The sequence below is a fragment of the Anser brachyrhynchus genome, assembly GCF_964034855.1.
Source record: "Anser brachyrhynchus genome assembly, chromosome: 1".
Lineage (NCBI taxonomy): Eukaryota > Metazoa > Chordata > Aves > Anseriformes > Anatidae > Anser > Anser brachyrhynchus.
Genome location: NC_137694.1, coordinates 33,854,363 through 33,871,015, shown reverse-complemented (window position 1 = coordinate 33,871,015; position 16,653 = coordinate 33,854,363). Strand labels below are relative to the sequence as shown.

The window sequence follows — 16,653 nt, the reverse complement described above, 5'->3', positions numbered from 1 at the left end:
ATATTTTCATACCATATTATATCTGTATTGGATTAAAATAAGGGAATTTTATTGAATATTTTCAGCTACAGATACTGTCATATCTATCTAAACAATTGCTAATGGGTATACAATTTTAGAGGGTTTTTAGCAAGTGAAAACATATTAGCTGAATGTTTACTGTACAAAACAGATGTAGCATTCAGAAATGAATAATCCAGTGATGTATTTATGAATGCATTGATTTCAAATATATATATATATTTGAACATATTTGAACGCTCACTTTGACATAGAAATAGGAAATCCATGGATGCATTTCCATCTGAGCTTTTTTTGACCATACATGATATCTAGAAACCCTTAACAAAACCTCACTTTTATCTGTATAGGCAGTCCTGCACCATTTATATATTATAAATAAATACAAATAAATACAATGAATGTTGAAGAATGAGGCACTGCTGAGAGAATATACTTTTTATATTCTTTATATTCTTAATCTTTCATGTTAGTCAGTTTTAATTAGCTCCAATTAAGTTTCTATTATGCAAACAGCTTCAATACATTTATTCAAGGATCCCGTGTTTAAAATACTGATAAACAGAGCCCAACAAATATCAGATTAAGAAAAATACAGTTCCAGATTCAGTCTAGCTTGAAATTGCTGTAAACTATATGAGAGCAAACTGTGAATTTAGGTGATGTGTCATGAACACAAAGAGGTTCTGTCCTACAGAGGACTTGTTGTCTACAGGACTACTGAAAGAACCTGTACTAGTATTAATCTGAGTTGATTCAGTACAGGTGGCTATTAAAGGCAATGTGAACCCCCAAACCAGCTGCTACAAATTGTTGCATGATGGTCATCCTCAGCTGTTGTTCTCTCTCCCTCGAGCCATGCCCCAAGTTGTATTGGGTTTGTGTGGTAAAGTTGTGGTAACAGGGGGCTGCAGGGGTGTCCTCTGTGAGAAGAATCCATAAACTGCCCCATGTTAGATAAGGGCCAGCTCCAGATGGCTTCAAAGGGACCTGCTGCTGCCCAGAACCGTGCCAAAAAGCGATGTTGTTTGTGCCTCTGGGAGAGCAGATTCCAGAAAGGGAAAACAGCTGTGCAACAGCAGCTGGGAGAGTGAGGGGTGAGAACCAGCCCTGCAGACCCCAAGGTCGGTGCAGCAGGAGGGCAGGAGGTGCTCCAGGCACGCAGCAGCAGTTCCCCTGCGGCCTGTGGAGAGGCCCCTGGTGGAGCAGGCTGTCCCCCTGCAGCCCATGGGTCCCACACGGAGCAGATCTCCACGCTGCAGCCCGTGGAGGAGCCCCCGGTGGAGCAGGTGGATGTGGCCTGGAGGAGGCTGCGGCCCATGGAGAGCCCCCGCAGGAGCAGGCCCCGGGCCGGAGCTGCAGCCCGTGGAGAGGAGCCCACGCAGGAGCAGGGGTCTGGGGGGAGCTGCCGCCCGTGGGGGACCCGTGCTGGAGCAGTTTGCTCCTGGGGGATGGACCCCGTGGTACGGAGCCATGTGGGAGCAGTTCTTGAAGAGCTGCTGCCTGTGGGCAGCCCCCGCAGGCTCAGTTGGGGAAGGACGGCATCCCGTGGGAGGGACCCCACGGGGAGCAGGGGCAGAGAGGGACCGTGAAGGAGCGGCGGAGAGAAAGCGTTAGGGACTGACCGCAGCCCCCATTCCCTGTTCCTCTGTGCTACTCAGGGAGGAGGATATAGAATAGGGTGGATGGGGGAAGGTGTTTTCAGTTTGTTTTCTTTGTTTCTCACTTCTCTACCTTGTTAGTAATAGGTAATAAATTACATTAATTTCCCTACGCTGAGCCTGTTTTGCCCATGATGATACTTGTTGAGTGATCTCCCTGTCCGTATCTCAACCCTTGAGCCCTTTCCGTCGTATTTTCTCCCCCTTTTGAGGAGGGGGAGGGAGAGAGTGGTTGTGGTGGAGCTCAGCTGCCCAGCTGGGTAAAACCTCCACAAAAGCCTCTCCAAGGAGCAGCCCTGTCCTTCTTCTCCCTATGCACCCATAACTGGAGCTTCTCTGTGGTGTTGCTCCATTTGCACCAAGGTGCAAATACTAGTGGACTTTGGAAGTGTTTAAAGGATTCTTATGGCAACTCCATCAGATGAGCCAGTATGTTTAAGGAACATCTTTTTACACCGTTTCCAAGCACAACGCCTAAAACTCAAAGTTTAAAATTAAATAAACTTAATTAATTAAATTAAAAATTGGTTAACCATTAGACTATTATGGTTCAGGTACAGTAGCAAAGATTTTTTTTGGTACATGCTCATGGTTATGGTACATGCTTATGGTTAACTAAAAAATTCTAATAACTGATATTGAGCTTGCAAGATGATTTGATTGTGTTTTCAATCTTTGTAGAATTAAACTCCGTGTTACCTATCAAATAGGTTAGGTCAAATTCCTAGAAACAGAAAAAACAGTATTGCAAATACACTTGGATTTCATCAGCTGAAATGTATTATCTCAAATATAAACTGTTTTCTAGGCAGTACACTTAGGATGTTCAGATATTGAATCTGACACAGAAGTTCTCATCAAATCTGATATAGATAATATAATAGATAGGAAATAGCCTGATGAATTGAAATGATTTCACATCACAAGTGTCCAAATTAATTCTAGGAGAATGAACTGAGATTCAGCCTACAGATCCCTTTCTACTATGCTTTTTTTCCAGCACTCTTTCCTGTCACATGGAATGGAGTATCCACCAAATAACAATAATACAAGCACCCCTCTTACATGACAGGTCTGAAATGTATGTCTGGGCTCTCCCTATTTTCTAACACAAAGCTGGATAGATGTCCATCAAGTAATGACCAACGTTTTGGTCATGACAGCCATACTTCTGAGTACAGAAGGCTAGACTGGCTTTGAGTGTCACTGTAAATATCCGCATGGTCTGACCTCAGAAAAATGTGAAGGATAGCCACTTTACATCATAGGATTGTAACAATAATTTGTTGAATCCACACTATCTTTGTTATTCATTACTTCTAAAGGTAAACATTAAATCTGAATAGAATATAGTCCCACTTAATAATGGGGCATTTCAACCCGAGGCAGAGATCGTGATACACAGGGAACTAATTTAGAGCTGTCCGGTAATCTGTATTTGCTAAATACTCCCCAGGGCACAGCTGTGCTACTGGCTGCTAAAAAAATAGAACAGTCCCCAAGTTAATGTGCAGCTGTGGTTTGGGAAAAACAAAAACGAAACAAACAAACAAAAAAAACAAACAGGGAAACAAGTAAATCCTGTACTTACTTGATCTTTTTGGAAGATATATCTCTTCAAAGTCCTGTAGAAAATCTGAATATCCAGAAAATCTACAGAATTATATAAGCACAAATAAAATAAAGCAATTAGGAATAGTGTCTAAAGTTGCAAACCCCCCGGGTCAAAAGTTTTTTACTATTAGCCAACATTCCCGCTAAGAAAATCAGTAAAGAATAGGCATGTGTTCTGGAGTATGGCATGCTGTCACACCAGAAGGTCTGGCATGTAAAGTAACTCTAGGCCCAAAAGCCCAATACATTTTATTTCCCTTCAGGCAAGCAGAAAGAATCCTAGCCAAAGTTATCAGACACCATGACAATCAAAAAGAACAATCAATCAAGTCAGGCTCTCTAAGATGAAAACTTCATATGGAAGGATGTCACGTTCTTTAGACAGATCCTCTGTTCATCAGAAACGGAGACTTTAATTAATTATAGTATGTGAAAGTTCATGTTGAATTATTGAATAGTTCTGAAAAGAGAGAAAGAGAATGAGAGAGAGAAAGACTATCATAAAAAAAATCATTCTCACTTTTTTAAACCTTCAGAATTTACTTTTTTTTTTTTTTAAGGCCTTACACTTTGGAATATATATATTTCCAAAGTAAAATAAAATAGTTTATTTTGGGTCAAGTACAAATAAAACAAAAAAATACTTGTTCTTCCAGCAAAACTAAATGTATATTAGCTATTCACTTTGCTCTAAACTATAGACTAGTACTTTCAAGCAGAAACAAATTGGAAAGCACTGAAATGAAGGAAAACAGGTGCCTTTTGCAAGAGAGAAACCAGCCCAAGGCAAATCAGCAAGGAGATCATGAACATGATGGGGATGAAATGCACAACGTCTAAATATCTTCATGACAGCCCCTGCCAGTAAGGTTCCCACAGAGGCCAGGCTGTTATTGAAAACGTTTTTCTTGGCAGAACAATAAAATAACACCTGATCTCTCCAGGGATGGGGCTGATCCCAGCTGGATCCCCAAAATGCCACTTGCAGTGGCCTGCATTAGCAGTGGCAAATAAGATGCCACACTAAAAAAAGAAAAAAAAAAAGAAAAAAAGTTGTTTTTTTTTTTAAATGAAAAGCTACTCATAGACTTTTAGACCCACAGCTTTAAGTTTTGTTTTTAAAGCCCCCTTCCTCAGTTGTTTAGCACTTACCTTATTTACATTCACTTTTCAGAGCTGGAGTGGCCATGTGCTGAGATGCTGGGAGGAGAGACCCTGCAGCACAGGGAGGTAGGAGGTGAAGCTGTGTTAGTCCTGTCCCTCCCCACAACTATTCACATCTCTACAAACAGAACAGTGTAGCTGGTCTTACTTTTCTTCAGTCATTTTCTCTTCTGTTTTCTCATGGACTGGATCAGCATACTTTTCATTCAAAAACAATGACAAAGTTTCAGGTGACTTTTCCATATTTAGGGTCAGAATCCAGATCAATTAATCCATCCAAATGAACTTCAGACTGGCAATGGTTTCACCACAATTAGATCATTATTTTCTGATAAAATCAGGAAGGGCTCTTGCATCATGAAGACCAGCCCTCCTTCAGCCAGGCTGCAGTATTTCACTCCTGTAATAGCCCAAAACAGTTGTATTGAAGGCACATCTTCTTAAAAGCAGCTTCATTTTAACATTTATCATTGTTACTCTAAAAGGCAAAACAAAATAAATCCTGTTTTCCTACAGGGCATAAATGCAAAGTCTCAGAGGTGTTTTTGTGGGTTGAGGTTTATAAATGCAAAGCTGGTTTCTGTCAACCCAACATTTTGCCCCAAACTGTCATTTTGCTGGTGGAAAATCAGTAGGCGGAAAGCAGAGAGGAGGGAAAAAATGCATTAAGAAAGATAAAAACATTTTTCAGATTTTGAAAAGAAGTATGTTTAATTCTGCTTCTGTATTTTATTTTCTACTGTATTTTATTACAAATGGTGATTTTTTATGCACTGTATATTACACAGAATTTTACAACATCATTAACAGTCAATGCACAGCTTTCAATGCACGGCTTTTGAGGCTGATAATGTATTCTGCTGGTCAGCATTGATCATGTGTTAATATACTTTTTTTTGGAAGCAAGTACAAGCAAGCCATAATTATATATTCCTTTACACCAGATACTGTCTCCCCTTGCTCCCCTCTGGCAGTGGCTCCTCATCTTTTGGGTAGCCCCCTGAAGCTGATGTTGGTTAGCTCAGAAACAAGAGGGTTTGACCCAAAGACTTTATGACCATTGTGAAGAATCTGCTTTCCTGAGCTGGGTTGTGGGTGGCACCCCTGGCCACCCCGTGCAGAGCAATCACTTCTTCCTAGTTCCATGGAGAAAACAACAGGGCAAGGCTGGGAACACCAACACCAGCACCAAGACAGGTGAAGGACAGTGGTGTGCTGTCACCTTTCTCCTCCCACTCCTCTGCCCCAAAAGTCCCATCCAAAGATGTGCGTTGAAGAGAAGAACAAGTAACTGCACTGCTAAAGATCACATTATGATGTGTACAAACGCTATTGGGGACGCTACAGTAAAAATAATAATTGAAGCCTAAGGCAAGCTCCTGCCTTTCTTTCAACCCACACAATGAAAGTTTGGAAAGCAGTAGAAAGTAGGGAGTTCTTCACAGTGGGCAGCTGATAGCTCCGGTTTCCGAGACCAGGCCCAGCACACACATAAAATTATTGGCTTCTGCTTCCTTAAGTATCTCTTAATTAAAAGACCTGAAAAGAGCTGGTTCTTGTGTTATAAGAAAGTGTAATTAAGCATACTTGAGGGTTTCTTGTATGTTCTAAATTGAATAAAAAAAATCATTACAGCTGAAGACCTAAGATTGAGGCAGCTAGGTCAGCTCTCACACTCCAGTTGTGTTTTCCAAATGGTCATCCATGGTCAAGCCTCAACACTGCACTCCAGTAGGCAGTTCAGGGTAGATTAACCCAATAATTAACACTTTAATTATCCTGCTTTTCTGTAGCAGTATACTGATTCGCAGCAGCTTCAGTAGTGGAAGAACCCTGGAAATATTTGACACTTCTCTTTTATTAGTGAAGTCTGCCTTTTATTTTATAGTTGTATATAAAAGTATTATATAGGTAGTCTATATACAAGTATATATAATTATATATATATATATGTATACACACACACTGTTCCCCAGTAATTATATCTTTATAGTTTAATTTCTTGTCTAAGTCCTCACTGTATATAAGAATTCAGAGAGGTCAGTTTTAAAGAGTTGAAGACAGGTGACAGGTAGCCCCATCTTTCCTGCTGAAGGCTGAAGGTATCAGAGGAAGATTGTTTTCATTTCTCTCCCTTTCTTTCTTTCTTTTCTCTACCTCTCTTCTCTCCCCCTCACCCCAAAAATCAGACCATTACCCAATTCAATCAAATGATCTATGGGGCTCATTCTGTGTGCGTTCAAGTCATGAATCTCCCACTGCTTTTGATAAGAAATCTGCAGAAGCTGGCATTACTAACCCATGTTTGTATGATGGGCTTGGGTCCTCGCGCCACAGCTGTGCTAAATGCACCCAAAGAAAACACAAACCCAGTGCAGGACTCAAAGCCACATGTCCATCATGCAGCCGTTCAGAGCACCCAGTCTCAGCCTCATCTAATTTTGTACCAGTGAAACTGCGTCACTGCTCCATAGAGGACAACATGTTCCTTGCATTTTGCTAGAACTGGGCTGATTGTAAATTATTTTGGAGCATATTTTCCCTTGGGTAAATGCACTCTCCAGGAATGTGCAATATACTTGAGAATATGCTTCTGCAGCTTAGCAAAATGAGCAGGAACACCAACTCACTCACCCATTATTGTATGTAAAACAGCTTTGTATTTGCAATTACCAGGAGAAGTGACAGGACAGTACCCAACTGGGAAAAGTGGAAGCTGCTGAGATTAATTAAATGTTCCCATGGCAAGAACTATTCTGGAGTACATGCCAGGTTTCAAAAGAAAAATCTTTTGTGTTGCTTTTTTGTTTGTTACCATACAATACGTGGTCCCCCCTCCCCACCCCCCTGCCTTCGTTCTGCTTTTGACAAGCAGACACTTTGAAAAATGAAAGCTTAAAAGGTCGACTTCTACTAACACAAGTACATTCAGTGTTTGTAATGTCAGGTTTAATTCTAAAGTGAACACTAGCAGAACTGATGAAAAATACTTTTAATATGTGGCTGAATAGAGGAAAAAAATCCAACATAATAATTTTTAAACTGTAAAGGAAAAGCAGGAATCCTTTAGGTATTCATAGCTTGAGAAAAAGTCTAGAAAGCTTTCAAAAGACCAGTGTTGATCAAATGATTACTGCCATGATAACACAGACAGGGTTTACATTTTAGACTTCTGCTTCTGTAAAATTATAAATACTAATTGCACAGAGTTGAAAAAGATGCATTGCTCAAGACTAGCTGAAACTCTGAACTGGGGACCAACAGATGGCATTTCGAACAGTGCTTATACACCAAAAAGGGGTTTACTTCAAATCCGTAAATTCATATGGAAACAGCTGTAAAAATAGAGTTCCAGCTAGCTAAATCTTCAAATAGTTGAAACCTTGCCAAAGGTTGATTCTACTCACAAATTGTTTTGATTGGAGTCGTGCCTACCAGTTGAAACAGGCTCAAGATCCAAACATGGTAGATACCATGCACCAGATTTTGAATTCCCAATATTTAAAATGCTTCCTGGTGTTTTTTTCCTTTAAAATACTGAACACTAGATAAATGTTTACCAGGCTAAAATGTTGAGAGTGTGAATGCCCAGGGAATCAGCCTGATTTTCTACTACCATGTACAAAAGATCTGGGCTGGGTTTAATCCATATTAGCAGAACTTCAGCAGCAGATGCCTCTTTCCCCACAGCGTAGTCCTGTAGATCCAGACTAAGCAGGAACATTGAAGTGAGAATGAGGGAAAAGGGAAGGGAATGGTGGTACAGGGCATAATGCAGGTATACCCCAACAAGAATGTGAGTACAAACAGAAGTGTCATGTCAAAGCTTTTCAAAACTGGATCATCCCAGTAGGGTACCACAAGAAAAAAATCAGAGATTGTGGTATGGCAGTCCATACAGCACTAAGTTCTTATATCCTTTTCAGCCACTTCACCCCAATGCTGTACTCCATACCATCATAAAAGCCTCTTTGCGGTCTTCCCATTTCCCCCAGCTTATGAAAGAAAAAGCTCCTCTGTATTTTTCCCTCTTGAAAATGTGCATTTGATTCTTTCTAAGAAGAGGGTGATTGGATGTCTTGTCAGCAGTTTTCTCGGAGTTAATTTTTGGAATAAGATGGAGTCGCCTAATAGACTTCAAAGGGTTTCTTCAGAAATAGAAGTTCAACTTTTTCAAGGAAGAATATAAGGGGATTTAAGGATTTTTGGTAAGGGATGTTCTCACAGCTCTATTCCAGCCGTTTGAAGCCGGAATAATCAGCCATATTTTATTCCCAATTCATTATATACAATTTGGTTTCCTTATTTGTAAATTCTCTCTGCATTTTAGTGCAGAATGAAGCACACTAAAATTCTGATTAAAGTCTTTATTAAGTGACCATCTCATTATATTTATTAAAAGTCTGGGTTCAAAAGTTCATGTGACTGAAGATTTACTGCATATTTTCCTGCAGGCTGCAGACTGTGCTAATTTTAAGAGTAATTAGCAGATTACTGGAAGCTGAGCATGTGTACAAGAGGCGACTGGAGTTCCAATTTATTTGCCAGAATCTTTAGAAGTGACTTATTCATTCTTGATTCAGAGCCAAACAGCTTCTGTAAGAAGCATTTTCTCGTAGATGTTTATAATTTGCAGCATAGCACTGCCTAGAAATTGCAGTCCAAGTCCAGAGGACCAACCTTTATATATATATATCACTGGAAGAGAGAGCCTGCCCTAAGGATCTAGATGTTTCATTTAAACAGCAGAGTAATAAAATGATGCCCATGCACTTTCTAACAATTTAAAGAAATAAATCAATTCATTAAATAGTGAAAGATTAGCCATACTTCTTATTATTCTTTTACTGGAAAGCACAACATCTTCTACATGTCAGATATCATTCATTGCATTTTATAACCTAAATAAGGTCTTGTCTTTCTCCCATTACATTCTATAGTAGTTTTTCCAAACAGGAAAAGCAGTACATTTTTGTTTTTTAATTAGCTTAAATTGTCTGATTGCCATCTAAGACAGACATTAAATCATTTAGGTAACTACAGTGTCATTTAATAACATTTGTGTTTAACAGATAGGATTAAAAGACTAGACATTTTCTACTTCTAATCATTACGTTTCTTTCAGTTCAATGTTTAGTACAGTATTAAATTGTACATCGTGAAGTCTTGTGTTTTGTTGAATACCACCAGTTTTTTTTCTACCCATCTTTAGAATAATTTGGGAGATACATTCTCAAGCTTGTGCAACCTATCTATGTGGAGGTAGAGACCTTGTCCACTTGCATCTATTTTTCATTATATACAAATTTGAAGAAATTCTACAGGTGCTCTGTTTAGAGACAGTAGTATCAGAAATGAATTTCTTTAAGTGTATGTCTACTCAGACACCATCCAGGTGTGTGGAAAATAATAGAATAGCCCAAATTATAAATTATCAAAAAAAAAAAACCCTCTGACAAAGTGTGGCTCTTTGGATCAGCTCAACCATGTACCGTAGTATAAATGAAGTTTCCTCATTCTGCAGTCTCTAAGTTCTGGTATGTGACAGTTAACTAACAATAAATAAATAAATAAAACTAAAAATTTCCAAATATTCAGCCTTTTAGGTACCTCAAAAAGGACTGATTGGAGATAGGATTTCGTCTATTTCTATTCTTTCTATTTCTTCTATAACAACCTCTTTAACTTTCTGTATTTAGTATGAAGAAACAGTCTATGTAATGAACAGCCATTATCACAAAATAATTCACACAAATATGCAAAATAATTAGAGGAATCTAGGATGGATATGGTGAGTCTTTCACAGGCCAGTCTGAAGAAAAAATTTGATGTAGGGTGGATTTGAATGTGTAGGAAAGGCTGAAATTTTAAAAATTGATAAAGAAAGATGAGAGTACGTTGAGAGAGGTAAGATGGAGATGTCAACTGCAGTAATAAGGTAGGAAAATGAAGTGGGACTGTGCATCTATTATAGGCAACAGCAGAAAAGAAAGGTTAAAGGAGAGATGAGAAAATGAGTGTCCCATTGCCCTGAAAACAGTATTTCTTATCAGTATAAAAGAAGCCTCCTTCCAGCAAAACACTTAACCACATGTTTGGCTTGAAGGTCATGAAGAGGTTCATGAAGCCAAATGAGCTAATGTCTTCAGTAGGCAGTTCTCCAGTATTCAGCTATACAGAGCCACCACTACACCAGCAGCGGAACAGACAGGTATCTAGACAGATAGCTGTATTTACATTTCAGCTTTACCTTGGTTCCTTTTAACTCAGTTTATAGGGTAAAGAGGGAAGTCAGTCACTAAAGCTATACCAAGAAACCAGCCAGGGCTTAGCAGTGCTCCTGCACGTAGCACTGGCCACACAGCTTGAGGGTTTTGCATGAGACAGGGACTACGCCTGACAGGCAGAAAGGGCAAGGCAAAAACAAGCTTATCATACGGACATCAGTTATGCCATGGACATTTGTCCACATGACCAGAGAGCACACCTTGTCCTCTTTTATTTACTAACACGAATGTCACCAAAACAACCCAGTGCAGAGATATCCAAATTAACTCTAATTTGCCACCTCAGCTACTGGCCTGTGTCTGTACTACATTCTGTAGCTTAGCAAGGAAGTAAGTTCTGGCACTGCACTGTAAAGAAAGCTTCATACGGATATACACACACTATGGGCTGTGTTTACACTATAAGCTTTCACCATTTTGAGAAAGCAAGTCTTCTTCTCCTGCATAAAGCACAGCCATATGTTTGAACTAGCCCTTTGCCCCCCCTAGAGTATAGGCAGGCCTACAGCTGCACAAGTTTTAGTCCTTGCTTGCTTTTGCTTTCCTACCACTCCAGTATTTGTTGTGCCTCTTACATTTCTTCTACTTAGAAACCAGTTGCAGCAGTGCTAAAATAGAAAGCTCAGTGGCAGCACTAGTGTTGCTCCTACAGGGTTTATAAAGCCTGCTTCACCGTTTCACCATCCTCTCCAGACCCACTGAAATAACAACTACAACCCCAATGCAAGCACACACAGCCCTAACAGGTTTTTTTTTTTGATGTTTCAGTCCAATTATTGTGCACAAAAATACAATTTGAGCATTTGCAATGATATGAACAGCTACGCAGAAGAAAGGCTATTATCCTTGTTTTAGCTAAGAGTCTTGGATAATGTGCCATCATTTGCTTGCAGGGAGCTTTGCTGAGTTGCTAAAAAGACAGAAAACTAAATTTAACTTAGTTGTTCAATGGAATAACCTTAATGGACTTCAAACCTACTCAAAGACTGTGTTTGGCCTATTTTACACTGAAGTGCTTTTATATGCACTTTGCAAAAGGTATGTTTCACCATAGATGCACCCATATAATATAGAGCAAGCAGGTTTGACCATATTCCAAGCGGATAAAAAGCAGCTGTGTGGTCATAGCCATAGGGTGGCAAACCCACGCTAGCACATGTTGCCTCTTCAGATGGGTTGCTTTGGACTGAATAGCAATTTAACAGAATCACAGGGCCTTTCAGCAGGAACTAGCTTGTAGAAACACCTTATCAGGCTTGCAGACATACCTTACATCACTGGAGATTAATGCTGCTTCTTCACAAGGATTGCAGGACTGGCTCTGTTGATTTTGTGGACTGCTATTCCTTACAAAACTCTGAAAGTACATGAGAAGAATAAATTCTTTTCAGAAAGTGCTGATTTTAACTGACTTATGCTTCTTAAATTCACCTTTGCAGTGGTTGGGAATTGCTTTGCTACTAAACCCAAAACGATTTGTTTTGATTTAACTCTGTTATGTTTAGAGAATCTCTCTTTACTTGCATTCTGTTTGATCGACTGCAATATTGTAGTTAAAAGGAAGAGATTAACTAGGACTGGAAAAGAGGAATAGATACTATACGTTTCAGATGCTATAATAGATACTATAAGATCAGCAAGTTAATCACAATATTAGGTACCATCACCTTTTCCATTCTCATTGCTGTCAATGATGTGTTAACCATTGCCATATTGATCTGCAAGTTGTTGAGATCTAATTGTGCCAATTTAGAAAGCTAGGCTAAAGAGTATGTTATTATAAGACAACATAAATATTACCATAAATATTTTATTTCTACGTTTTATAGTTTTATCTTCTATTGGCTTTTTAGGCAATACAAATAAAATACCATTATATAATATTATATTATTATAATTATTAATTAAATATAATAATTATTGATATTATATAATAGCATTTTTACAGACCATCTAGTATAAAGTCAAAAGCATAACCAGTAAAATAAATATGCAAACAAACAAACAAAAAAGAATTCAAACCTTCCCTAAAATCCTTTTTCCTGTAAATTCATAAAAGGTGCTGCCTTAAAATAAATAAATATATATTTTTTTTTTGGGGGGGGGGGGGGGGAAACACCTGAAAGTGTTTCGGGAGAAGGAAGAAATCTATTTAAGATCTCACAAAACTGTGAAGTTTTTCGTTATTTCTTTTCCATCATACTTCTCCAAACAGACACATGGATTTTCAGCCTTGTAATTGTGTTCCTCGAATTCCAAAATCATGGTGTTAAGCTTCCCCTTCCAGTGCTCTGACCATGTCCATATGGCACCAAGTCCACAAAACCACGTCCTGACTTTCATCAAACCTTACATCAACCTGAGCTCAGTGTTGCTCTCATAAAGTTAGATGGCTTTTTATTCAATGAGGCCATATACTGATGAGCATTAAGTCTTACTCTGTAACTCTCAAGGGCAGTAGTCATTCTTATGATGTATGATCTTGGTGACTGTCATGCTTATGATAATTAGAAAGAGTGATACCTTTCAGGTCTTTGCTTATACAGTGGTTGTTGCATCTTGTCTACAGATGTTTCCCCTGTGCAAAAATCCCCTCAACCTGTACTGGCTTATTGATACAGCCTCAGCTCTCTCTGATTTCCATATTAACCCCTCTTCTTCTAGTACATGACTCTTCAAAGAAATTGCCTAAGGAGAAGAAAAGAGACAGCAAAATACGATGATCAGCAAGTTAATCACAATATTAGGTACCATCACCTTCTCCATTCTCATCGCTGTCAATGACGTGTTGGCCATTGCCGTATTGATCTGCAAGTTGTTGAGATCTAATTGTGCCAATTTAGAAAGCCTAGGCTAAGCATAAATATTTTAACATAAATAACATAAATATTTTATTTCTACCTTTTATACTTTCAGTTTGCATAATAGCACACTTCTGCCCAGTCTCTGCTCCTTATGGCCTATGACTTTGTTGTGCTGCTACCAAGCAAGAACATTCATATGCAAGTCATACTGCAGTCACACAATAGCAAAGCAGCTTTCAAAATTACATAATTTTTGTCAGTATATAATATACAATTTTCCAGTTGGATTTCAATTCATCATTCCTTGTGAACCCTAACCTCTTGCAAAGTCTGGAATAGCATTTCAGTTTTCATTTGCTTGCTTTGCTCCATATCTTTTCACTTCACTGCCACCAGGTACTATATCAACTGAACCACATTGATGCCGTCACATTTCCAGTTATTCCTACTCAATATAGTCTTCTTATATTTTCAAACAGCATGGAGTGATTTGGGAACCTGTTTGATAAGCTGGTAGATAACTGACTGGCTTTAAAAGCCAGAGAACTTCAGCTGGCTCTGCTATTTTACATTAAATTTACTAAATTTACAGGCTAAATTTACAGGACAACCCTAGAAACTAGCTGCTGAACAAGCTGCCTCACTGATCCCTTCACTTTTCTCTAGTGTGTACTTCTCAAGAAGTGAAACTGTCATTGAAGCCACTTCCACTGTGATGTGATAATGCAATCACAGTGTTATCATAGCATGTTTACAATGCTTTTGGAGTGCATGCAGTCAATTACCAGGACTTAGCTGATGCACAGCTCCCCTCTCAGCCAAGGTGACACAGACACCTCTGACTGTGTTGAAGTTAGCAACAAATTCTGCTGAAATTCTTGTAAATCAGTAATCTTCTTAGAAAGACACAGCAGAAGCTACCACACAGTGAGATTTGAAGTACTCAGCCTAATCATTACAGAACACTTTTTTTTTTTTTAGCTTAAAAGAAATATTCCATAGTCACAGTGAAAGACCTAACTGTTTACAATGTATGACCCCCATCAACAACAACAACAAAAGGCCTTTACATGGCAATATTGACACGATACTAATGTAGAGAGACTGATCTCTCAGCAGAAGACACAGCTCCTGCAATCCTTACCCTAGGTTTATGTTTGGAGAGACAGAGAGACAGAGAAAGATACAGAGAGAGAGTTCATGAGACAAGATTGCTAACAACTTTATTCTTTTGTTTTGGGCTGCTTTAGTTTCCGACATTCCCAGAAACTAACCAGCTGACAGCATAGTTCTAACTTTAGAGCAAAATCTGTTATTTCTTCCTTCCAAGTGCATTGTATGTCTAAGTCATATTGAGAATTATATTGTTTAAATATCTTCACAACTGTTAGAAACTCACATAAATATTTAATTTAAACAAGCATCTTCAAAGTGTCTCCTTACAGTCAGTAACAGACCCTTCCCAGACAAATACAGCTGGATGTTTTGAAATCCAGCATGATGAACTGTGGAAAAAAAATAATAAATAAACAAACATTGTGAACTGCATATTCAAGGCAGTATCTTTGTCCTCTGAAACATGAGCTGTTTATACTGCAATGACTGTAGCAAAATGTGCAGTCCTTGGTGGATGGCTGAATGTTGAATGATGATCATTACACAAAGAGATTTTAATTCTCAGCCTGCTGGAGCTGAGGTGAGGGTGAAGGATGGCAGGTAAGACTAATCTTACTTTATTTTAGCTGTCTATAATTTATGTCTTCATAAGAGCTAGTTCTCATCCATTGTGTTCATGAAGAGTTCAGCCAGGAGAACCTGACAAATTATTCCTCCTGCCCATAAACAGGTGTCTACATTTGATCAGAGGGATCTCATCTTGAACCCTAGTTGGGTAAATGTGATCAGTGATATATGTAAACCTGAGACATGAGTCTGCTCTTTAAATCATTGGCATTTTTAGAGATTTAAAGAGAAGCAGGATCGATGATTTTCAAGATATAGAAAAAGTAATTATACTATAAAATCTTATTTAATTTCTTCTTAGAAAACAGCATGTCTAAAGGGACATTAGGTAACTAAAATCTAAGTTGCAAGACTATTCTAGATTTCACTGTATCAATGGTAAACATTGTTACATTTAAACATTTTAAATGGGAATTATATATATATATATATATATTTTTTTTTCCCCCTACGTACATGGAGAAAAAAAATACTGGAAAAAAATAGCTGGGTGTTATCTTATTACCTCAGAAAAGTTTGCAGAATTAGAACTTCCATGACAACTGCAGAGTACAACAATGTATAAAATAACATGTGATTAAGCAGAATGACCTAGGACAAGTTACATAACAGATGTTTTAGCTAAAGTAGCATATGTATTATATATTTGACAAGTTTCTGTCTCTATAAATCAGTACTTGTTTGCAAAGCCATAAAGAAATAATGTGTTAGGATACAAACTGATGTACAAGGAAAAAAAAATCTTCAGGAAAAAATAAAATGTTTATTACGTAATTTCAGCTGTCAGAGAACAACTAAACTTTAAATATGTAACAGATGTAAAATATTGCTTTCTTTGGATGCTATTAGTATTATCAATGATTAAATAACCAAGGCACATTTCAAGTCATTATGCTGAATTTTGTATTTGCAAACAAATAACCACTGTCCCATTACTGTTACAGAAGTGCTCCAGCATGCAGGTAACCTCTCACTGAGCAGCACCTGAGGCAACACTGGAACAATTCTGTCAACCACCGATGAATTTTAGAAAGTTACATGATCATACCTGCACTGTTTAAAGTTCTCCTGCGTGATCTGGAACAAGAAAACATCACAAATATCAGCACAGTATAACAAATACCAAAATAAATGTGAATACTAAAAGTCATGAATGTTGTATATCTATGCCAGTGGCAGCTAACTAGATCAATTTATTTCTGTGGGGTATATATTCTTTACTGCCACAGATGATCACCTTTAGATTTATCACATGGCACTTCATGAGATCTAAAACTTCTGCATTGCTGAAATCTTTCTTGATATGTATTCCTATCTGCAAGCAATAAGGGTAGCGCAAATTTATTATTTTCATGAAGA

At 38.3% G+C, this 16,653-nt stretch overlaps 2 long non-coding RNA genes across 3 annotated transcripts in view; one reads left to right on the top strand and one right to left on the bottom strand.

Moving 5' to 3' along the window:
- The window catches only part of LOC308176986, a 61,624-nt gene extending 54,836 nt beyond the window's left edge, over positions 1-6,788 (bottom strand). For both annotated transcript variants that reach the window (XR_013938759.1, XR_013938760.1), the window contains exons 1-3: positions 6,760-6,788; positions 4,449-4,860; positions 3,274-3,335 (exon numbers count right to left, since the gene is read on the bottom strand). This is a non-coding gene — a long non-coding RNA (uncharacterized lncRNA). The remainder of the gene's footprint in view (positions 1-3,273; positions 3,336-4,448; positions 4,861-6,759) is intronic.
- LOC308177111 overlaps positions 1-16,433 on the top strand; it is a 56,091-nt gene extending 39,658 nt beyond the window's left edge. The window contains exons 2-4 of the long non-coding RNA XR_013938909.1: positions 4,471-4,526; positions 13,412-13,494; positions 16,239-16,433. This is a non-coding gene — a long non-coding RNA (uncharacterized lncRNA). The remainder of the gene's footprint in view (positions 1-4,470; positions 4,527-13,411; positions 13,495-16,238) is intronic.
- Positions 16,434-16,653: the final 220 nt, after the last annotated feature.